Genomic DNA, 10,269 nt, shown 5'->3' on the forward strand with positions numbered 1-10,269 from the left:
TGATACTCTATTATTCAATTTTTTAAGAAAGATAGACTAAAGGGAAATACAAGAGATTAGAAAATTAAAGGAGAAAAAAAGGAGTGAAAAACTCTATATGGTCCTGGTGGATGATATATCAAGGGGAAAAAAAATTAAAATAAGAAGAAAAAATAATTTTTCTAGAAAGAAGGGCAAAAGAAAGTGTTTAAATTTTACAAGGAAACGAATGGCAATGATGAAAGCCTTTTTTGTGTGCGTCATACGAGAATGGAACAAAAAGTACTGAAAAGAGTAGAAGTCAAAAACCTTCATAATGACACCAATCTGCTTCAAAACTTCACACCGTATCATATTCGTTAATTGATTCAAAAAAAAAAAAAAGGAAAAAAAGAAGAAGAGAATACTTACAGGGAGATGTATGTAGAGGTTAAGAGATGGGGTTGGAAGCTGTGATTGAGGGGAATGAAGCCTGGTCCGAGATCGATCTCTCTCATGGAGTCTTAATTTACAATATAAATTGAGAAACGGGTTGTTGATCTTTTAAAATCTGATATAAATGAATAGAAAAGAAAAGAGAAATGATCAGGGTAATGGATCAGAAAAGATGGCCTCGAGCCAGACAACATTCCCCTCAAAGAGAAAGCTTCCTTTAATTTGCTTCTGATATTCATCTTGAGTGCATGGCCGGCTAATTTCATGGGAGCTGCTGAAGAGAGATAAATAGAGGAATCAGAGGTGATGATGAATGAAATGATTACAGGGGTGATGAGGAGAAGAGTAGAGAAGATAAGAGAGAGACGGGTGAGGAGCTCACGAGATTATAAAAGGCCGGGGGCGGGGGGGGGGAGCGAGGGCTTCAATTGAGATATTAGTCCCTTATATCTTCCATAAATTGATGTTAGTCCCTCAAATTCATTATAAGAAATCATTAGGGTTTATGATTTTGTCCTTCTGTTTAGTTTTTTAGTTAAAATTTGTAAACCATGATTCAGTTAGTTGTCAAGCCTATTGTGCGCGGAAACCACCAATCGTTATGCTTCGAGAAACCAAACACAAACGCCGAGAGAGAAAGCCAAACAATACAAAATAACGACACAAACATAAACAACCAATTTTACGTGGTTCGGCAAGTTGCCTACGTCCACAGGACAAGAAGGGGATGAGTTTTCACTAATAGAGAAGGAGAGTTGTAGGGTCGAAAAAATTAAAGATTGATTGATTCTCTTGTTTTAAGAAATGTGTTCGATCACTTGGTACGAAACCCTTACAATCTCGATTACAAATAAAGAGAAGATTAATTCAGCTCCTCCTTGTTTAACGTGGGCTCTTGGTGCCGAAAGGATGCTTCCTCCGATGCTTGAGTCGAGATTGCCTCCCATTGACGATCAGAACAAGATTGCTGGAGCTTCTGACGCTCATTAGAATGCTAGAACCGAGATTTGAATTCCAGATCTATACACAGGAGCTCTGATCTCTGATGATTGCCAAAAGCTTTAAAAGTCCGAACTAATCTTCTATAGCCATCTATGGCTATTTATAGGGTTTAAGTACGTAACCGACGTGCTACAATCAGGGTAGAGGGGCGTAACTGCCTCCTCCAAATCAGCAAGCGCCGTAACGTGCTCCTGAAGATTAGCCCACGTGGTTGACTAAATCTTCAGAGCCGTTATAACTAAATCTCATGTGGACGACGAGCCTCGTCTTTGATTGACACGGAGTTCGTCAAATTGGACGAGCCTCGATACGCAACGAGGTTCGTCTTATAAGACAAACTTTGCAGTAAGCGAGCTTCTTCTGACGAATTTTGTCCTCACTGACTTCATCTGACAAACTTCGTCTTCAATAGCTGAGTTCAACCGCGTAGCAAATCTGGTGGATTTCTCTCAGACGAACTTCGTCTTCACTGACGAGCCTCAAGTCTGACGATGAGTTTTGTCTTCACTGACGAACCTTATCTTCCAAAGATGAATGTCGAACCTCGTTTCCAATGACAAGCTTCGAACCTCGTTTCCAATGACGAGCTTCGTATCTTCTGTTGTTAATCGACAAGCTTTACATCTTGTTTCCAACGACAAGATTTGTTGTTTGAGACGAGGTCCATCATTGTAATGATCCTCATCATGCTTGTTATGAACTTCAACGCTCCAAGGCCAAATGATTAGCCGATGATCTATGAAGATCCATGAGAGTGGAGGAGAGATAGGCTTTTTTACTAGCCTCTCAATCTCCTCCCTTTTTCATGTTGATCATGTCTATTTATAGGCTTAGGACTATTATGGAGTGAGTTAATAGGCTTTAACTCCCCTTATAATGAGAGAGTTATAGTCATTAACTCTCATTTAAATGAGTGAGTTAGTGGTCATTAACTCTCCTTAAATGAGTGAGTTAGTGGTCATTAACCCTCATTAAATGGGTGAGTTGTTGGTCATTAACTCTCCTTAAATGTGACCTCTGGAAATGGTGACAAACGAGGTTTGTCAATAACGGTTATGCACGAGGTTCGTCAATAATGGCAACGACGAACTTCATCTTCAATGACAAACTTCATTTCTAGACGAACTTCATCTTCAATGACGAACTTCGTTTCTCGGCGAACTTCATCTTCAATGACAAACTTCGTTTCTGGGCGAACTTCATCTTTAATGACGAAATTTGTCTTCTAAGGGGGTGAGGCGCTGCTTGACGAGGTTCGTCTATGGATGAACTTTACCTCCTGAAAGGGCTTCATTTCCTAGAGGAGTTTTGTCCCTAGTGACGAACTTTGATGTTGAGTTTCGCAATGTAGCGAACCTCATCTTTTGATGTCGAGCTTCGCTACGTGGTGAACCTCGTCTTTTGATGTTGAGCCTTGCTGCATGGCGAACCTCGTCTTCTGATGTCGAGCTTCACTACGTGGTGAACCTCGTCTTTTGATGTCGAGCTTCGTTGCGTAGCGAACCTCGTCTTTTAATGTTGAGCCTCACTGCATGGAGAACCTCGTAGGAGAATCTGTCAGGCGAGCTGCAACCAATTCAGGCGAGCTAAGTTGTCAGGTGAACTTAGCATTGCAGGCAAACTTCAATGTTCAGGCGAAGTCCAGTCTTACAGGCGGACTTCAGAACATGTGTTTGAGAGATATTAGCGTTTTTTATCAGTTTTGAACCTCTTTGTTAGGAATTAAGGTAATTTTTATTGCCTATAAGAGTACAAATTAAGATTACAAATCACTCAAAACAAGCTAACTAATCTCACCAACAAAGCTCTCAATCTCTCAAACAATAACCATAACCAATAGCTTTGAAAGATCTCTCTTTCTGTGCTCAAAACAAACCCTTGACTGCTCCAAAGAAACCCTAAAACGTGTGTTTGAATTTATATTAAACAACAAACCCAAACCAAATAGGAAAATGAAATAAGGCCCAAACCCGAATCACAGTCAACCGTACTTGACGCCGCGGTCGACCAGACAAAACGACAAAACCCAAAATTCAATTAAAGTGTCTGGCGGTCGACCGCCGAAATCGTCATGGTCGACCGGCTAAAAATCCAGAATCTGTACTAAGTCATACACATTGTCGGTCAACCATAACAAAGCTCGCGGTCGACCAGAGAGCACCCGAATGTCTGTCAGCTCCATTTTTTCTGATCTTCTCTAATGTTTTTGCCGTTTCTACAAAGCCACCACGGCCAATTACTAAATTCTTTCCGCTGATCGTTTTCGGACGAAGAAGACCATTGAGAATGCAGAGAATGGATTTTGAGCTTGCAGGATAATCATGTTTTGTACCACTACTGTAATCTCAAAAACCGAGTAATCTTGATGTACTTACATTTCGTACTTGGTGTGAATAAAATTTTTGATTGACCAAAAAAAAGAAAAGAAAGAAAAGAAAAAAGAAGACGATTAAGAAACCGTTGGGTCATCTTTTGCCCTAACAGTTGCAACTGTAGGGCTAATCATCTCTATACTAGTATCGGTAGTGAGATTTATCATGTTAATTAGTATCAATGTGATTCGGTCCTACTAACTTTTGATAGTAAGGCATGTTTATTTGCCTAAGAGTAGCTATGAAGTAGTTCACGTAAGAGAAGTAGATGCTACTTAGACTACTACTTCTAACTAAGCACACTGTAATTTGTTAGCATTCATATAGTACTTCTTTAAAAACTGATTAAATCTTATTGGCCGGACATCTCTAGTTCTTAATTCGTTGTTCATGTTCTTAGGTGGTATCCTTACTTCTTAGAAGCTTCAAAAAATAGCTGAATGTGCATAAAACTGGGGGGTGGGGGGTGGGGGTGGGGGAGGGATTAGTTTTTCATTTCAACCTCTTTTTATTCTCGTAAAGTGGAAACTTGAAAAAATGAATGAGGAAGAAGAACTGTTTCAAAGAATGTGTGAAACAAACGAAAAGAATAGCTCCCATCGCGTCCTACTTCATTATAATTTTGAAAGCCACTTCTTTAGTCTTATGAATATACTTTTGTTAAATGAACAAGCCAAAAATGAACCATCAAGACATAGATTAGTGATGACATTTATCATTAGATATATCATAGCATAAAATTCTCATTGTTACTATCTCTATTTTTCAGTATCTTATTGTGATTATTGACTGTTCCTCTTTTTAAAGGAGTACCGGATAGATTAATATTTATACCACAACTGTTGATATATCTAGTGACATTTATTGCTGGGTCAGACGGCGGCGCCGAGGAACCAAAACAAACGCCGATCAAAGAAGGCAAAAAATAACCAAATATCAATGCACAAACCCAAACACCAAATTTAACGTGGTTCGGCAATTGCCTACGTCCACGGGGCAAGAAGGGGGAGGGTTTCCACTAATAGAGAAGGAGAGTACAAATTGAGATTACAAATCGCTCAAACGAACCAACTAATCTCACCAACAAATCTCTCAACCTCTCAACCAATAACCCTAACAAATAGCTCAGAAAGATCTCTCTTTTCTATGCTCCAAAATCCCCAAATATGCTCCTACAAAACCCTCAAATCGTATTGGTATTTATACCAAAACAGAAACCCAAACAGACTGCAAATAGGAACCTGAACTTTCCAAAAAACCCGTCGTAAGTCGACTTAACAGAGGCCATAAGTTGACTTGGCAGAGAGAAAAACAACAACTGTAGAAGAGATCGTAAGTCGACTTAACAGTCTATATAAGTCGACTTGCCAGAGCCCAAAATCAACAATCCACAGCAGATCGTAAGTCGACTTACGACACAAACATAAGTCGACTTACCATAAGTCGACTTATGCATGTGCATGAGTCGACTTACCATAAGTCGACTTATGCATGTGCATGAGTCGACTTATGACCAAAAATCTGCTTTTTCCAAGTTCTTCTCCACAATTCTCCACATCGGCAAAGTTTTTTCAAAACTGAGCCGACACCAACCAAACAATTGCCTCACATGTTGAGACCCAAATGGGAGTGCGAACACTCACCCCAAATGTCGGTGTCGCTCACCAAATCGGCTGCATCATAAAGACTGCCTACGTATCCTCTTGCCCAAGGAATCAAGTCTTCACGTAGTTCACTCAAACGGCCTCCAAAGGCCCTCAAACAAATAGAAAAGTATGCAACTCTTCCCCAATATTGCCGACGAATCTGCAACTGATAGCGGCCCCAAACTGATACAAATCAAACACCTCCATATGAGGTGAACCAATGGCCGTATCCAAATCATGTCCACCAGCTGCAACCGAATCCAAAACCAATCCATCATCTGCATCCGAAATCAAATGATCCCCAACCTGTGTCACCTCAGCTGGAATCCCAAATGACGCAGTATGATCTGGAGTACGTGGAGTAACCTCCACCCAACGTGGAGTAGCATCACTCTCTACCTGCTGTGATATCCAAACGACCTGATCAACACTCTCCACCTGCTGAGAGTCAAAAGTGACATACCTGCTCAGAACAAAATCAGAAGCTCCCAAACGATAATCAACTGAGCCTATGAACCCCAAACGCGCAATTATTATATTTTATATAATTATGTATTAGTATATACTTACAAATTATTATGTAACTGTATATTATATATACATATATTATATGTAAATATATTATATATATTTATAAGTTATAACTTGAGAGAGAGAATCACATAAGTAGCCGTTGCCCGTTGGGCCAATGGGGAAAAAATAGCCGTTATAATATACTATACTTATATACTAAGAGAGAGAGTACACACACACATATTATACATATATAAGAGATAGTATACTTATATAAGAGGGAGTATACATATATAAGATCCTCCTCCAGAAAGGAACGACCCATCAAAACTGTCATCTCATCTCGTCGCCCCAAAGTCTCCACACCAACGAAGTGTCTCCTATTGCTGTGAGCTCGGCACAAACGCAAGAAAGGACCCCTACCAAATCTAGAACAACGAGTTACCTTTCTGCTAATACACTTCTTCCAATTGTTGTTGACTTCTAGGACTTTACACCAACGGGAACTGGTCGCGACCTAATAATGCCTAGAACAATCATCAACTGTGGAAACTAAGATACGATTACCTCCCAATGATGCTTCCTTGGAAGGACCCCAAATGCCTGACTGAACACCTCCTAAAAGACCCCTCGCTCGATGGATAGGAGTGCCAAACTCCACCTTATATAAGAGAGTGTATAATTATATATACTTATATAAGAGAGAGTATACATATATAAGAGAGAGTATACATATATAAGAGAGAGTATATATATACATACATACATTATACATATATAAGAGAGAGTATTCTTATATATACTTATATGACTGAACACCTCCTAAAAGACCCCTCGCTCGATGGATAGGAGTGCCAAACTCCACCACGGTCTTGCTCATCCCAATATGCTCACAGGACTTCAATTTGTAGGTCATAGCACTCCTCAACAACCAATGCACGGCATTACCAATCATATACCCTAGCACCAAACAATGCCACAGTCTAGCCGAATCTGATGAAGTCATCATCTCCCTATCAATCACCGTGCTCCCAAGTAAATAGTACAAATTGCTCCTTCCGACGCCCTTCATCACAATCATGGACCCAAATATAACCTTCAAGCGTGCATCCGCCAAGGTCACCCTATAGTATATATACTTATATAAGAGAGAGTATACTTATATATACTTATATACTAAGAGAGAGTATATATATACAGACATATGACATGTTATACATATATAGAAATATATTATATATACATATATTATATATATACATATATAATACATATATAAAAATATATTATATATACATATATTATACATATTATATATATTTATATATACATATATTCCTTCCGACGCCCTTCATCACAATCATGGACCCAAATATAACCTTCAAGCGTGCATCCGCCAAGGTCACCCTATAGCCTACTGCCTCCAAAGCTCCAAGTGAAATGATGTTTTTCTTCAACTGAGGAACGAACCTCACTCCAACCAACTCCCGAATCACCCTGTCACTCATCCTGATCCGAACAATATCGATACCACCAATAGAGCATTGTGATCATTCCCCATGAGCACGAAATCCCCTCTTTCCAACTCTTGAAAGCTGGAGAACCAATCCCTCCTAGGGCAAATGTGGTATGTAGCCTCCGAATCCAACATCCACTCTATAGAGTAGACAACACAAACTGACGGCAGTGCAGATAATGAGTAGCCCGAAGAATCCGAATCTGAATCGTTGCCACTAACCTTGACAACATTCGCCTCTGAAGCTTGAATAGCTTTTCCCTTATTCTTCCCGGCTCGATCAACTAACTTTGGGCATTCGGCTTTCCAATGTCCATCCTCTTTGCAAAAGGCACACTGATTCTTACGAACTCCAAGATGTGCCCCTCTTGATTGCGACCTCCCACTACGGTTTGGACCCTTTGCTCTTGCGACCAACGCCCCCGCTACCGGCTCAATCGAAGTCTCCTTATCCTTCTTTCAAAGCTGATAATCCATGAGTGCAGCGGTGACCTCACTATACGAAAGAGATGCCTTCCCATTAATAAGAGTAAGAACGAAGGTCTCATATTCCTCGTCGGGCAAGGAACTCAACAACAACAAAGCCTTGTCCTCATCTTCAATCACCACATCTACATTCGCCAAATCCGCAAGAAGCTTCGTGTAGTGGTTCATGTGATCACCAATGGAGGTTCCTTTCTTTAACTGGAAACGGTAAAGCCTCCTCTTCAAATGCAAGCGATTCTCCACACTCTTGGTCAAATACTTGCTCTCAAGGATCTCCCAAATCTTCTTTGCAGAAGTCTCATTGATCACATCATACTTTAGATCTTGAGTGAGACAAGACCTAATCACACCACACGTCGTTCGATTCATCTTTTTCTAAACCTTCTCATCAATATTGTCCGGTTTCCCGTCCAACTCCAACGTATCTTCCAAATTTTGCGCGTTAAGCGCATCCATGACTTCGCATCGCCAAAGTCCAAAATTGTTTGTGCCATTGAACTTTTCCACGTCAATCTTCATCGAGTGGATATTCAAGCTTTGGACGGTCTTCACGCCGGAAGTACTGCCCACAACTCCTTCTTTCTCGGCCATAATCCTCAAAACACCACCAAACCAATGCAGAAACAAAGGAGAAACAGATCCAAACTGAAAAAGACGAGATTTTTACCAAAAAGATCCCACCTTTATCACCAAACGAAGCCCTAGACGATCTTCCAAAGAGATCTACTCCTCCAAATAGCCCAAGCGTAGCCCGAGCTCTGATACCACTTGCTGGGTCAGACGGCGACGCCGAGGAACCAAAACAAACGCCGATCAAAGAAGACCAAAAATAACCAAATATCAATGCACAAACTCAAACACCAAATTTAACGTGGTTCGGCAATTGCCTACGTCCACGGGGCAAGAAGAGGGAGGGTTTCCACTAATAGAGAAGGAGAGTACAAATTGAGATTATAAATCGCTCAAACGAACCAACTAATCTCACCAACAAATCTCTCAACCTCTCAACCAATAACCCTAACCAATAGCTCAGAAAGATCTCTCTTTTCTGTGCTCCAAAATCCCCAAATATGCTCCTACAAAACCCTCAAATCGTATTGGTATTTATACCAAAACAGAAACCCAAACAGACTGCAAATAGGAACCTGAACTTTTCAAAAAACCCGTCGTAAGTCGACTTAACAGAGGCCATAAGTCGACTTGGCAGAGAGAAAAACAACAACTGGAGAAGAGATCGTAAGTCGACTTAACAGTCTATATAAGTCGACTTGCCAGAGCCCAAAATCAACAATCCACAGCATATCGTAAGTCGACTTACGACACAAACATAAGTCAACTTACCATAAGTCGACTTATGCCTGTGCATGAGTCGACTTATGACCAAAAATCTGTTTTTTCCAAGTTCTTCTCCACATTTATTGTTAGTATGCGATTTCTCTCCATTCCACTATCAAAAGGTAGCGGAGAGATCAATAATTTTACCACAATCGTCCATATATCTAGTGCATGCACTGAGCTTCGTTTTGAGCACAAAATCAGAATGAGTGTGTTGCGCGTGAAATAAGAAGGCAATGGTTAAACTTTAGAATAAATCACAACCATCCATTGAATAATTATAGACGGTTTTAATTAAAAGTAGTGATATTTTTCAATCGCGGAGAAATCCAAATCCTGAAAACAGAAATAGAATTGCAAGAGAAAGAAAAGCAATCGATGCGGGCATTCACGGCTCCATCCCCACACACTGTACGTATCTTAAAAAAGCAAAACAGTAATAAAGAAGGTCCTTAAATAACGAGCAGAAGCAGCAGCAACAGCAGATCCTTTGCCCATGTCCTTCATTCATTAGCTGATTGTTATTGGCAGCTACCTTTGTTTCGATCGTGATGCATCAACATCCAACCGTTGGATCGCATTGAATTGATTCGTCATGGCTATGATATGCGAAAGCCCCAGAAACGGAATTTGCAAAAAAGAGACAAAACAATTAAGAAGAAAACAAGGAGAGGGGAGGATTGGAGTTGCTGCAGTCTAAACGCACGCGTATCTCGATTAAAGTGGAAAAAAAACCAGAAAATATAAAACTCTTAACTCTAACGACCCCTCTTGATCTTTTCGCAGTTGTTTAATATTTGATCTGTTGTGAATAATAACGATGCTACTTAGGTGTTTCAAATTTAGACTTTAGTGAATAATAAACATCATGAAGTCTTTCTTATTTCTTCTTTTGTTATGGTAATCCTGAAGTCTTTCCTAAACGTACACAGTAGTATTTATATTTTGTTGATCAAGATTTATAGATTTAATTTAAGAGAGGTAT

Source organism: Asparagus officinalis, chromosome 1 (assembly GCF_001876935.1).
Source record: "Asparagus officinalis chromosome 1, Aspof.V1, whole genome shotgun sequence".
NCBI classification, from domain to species: domain Eukaryota; kingdom Viridiplantae; phylum Streptophyta; class Magnoliopsida; order Asparagales; family Asparagaceae; genus Asparagus; species Asparagus officinalis.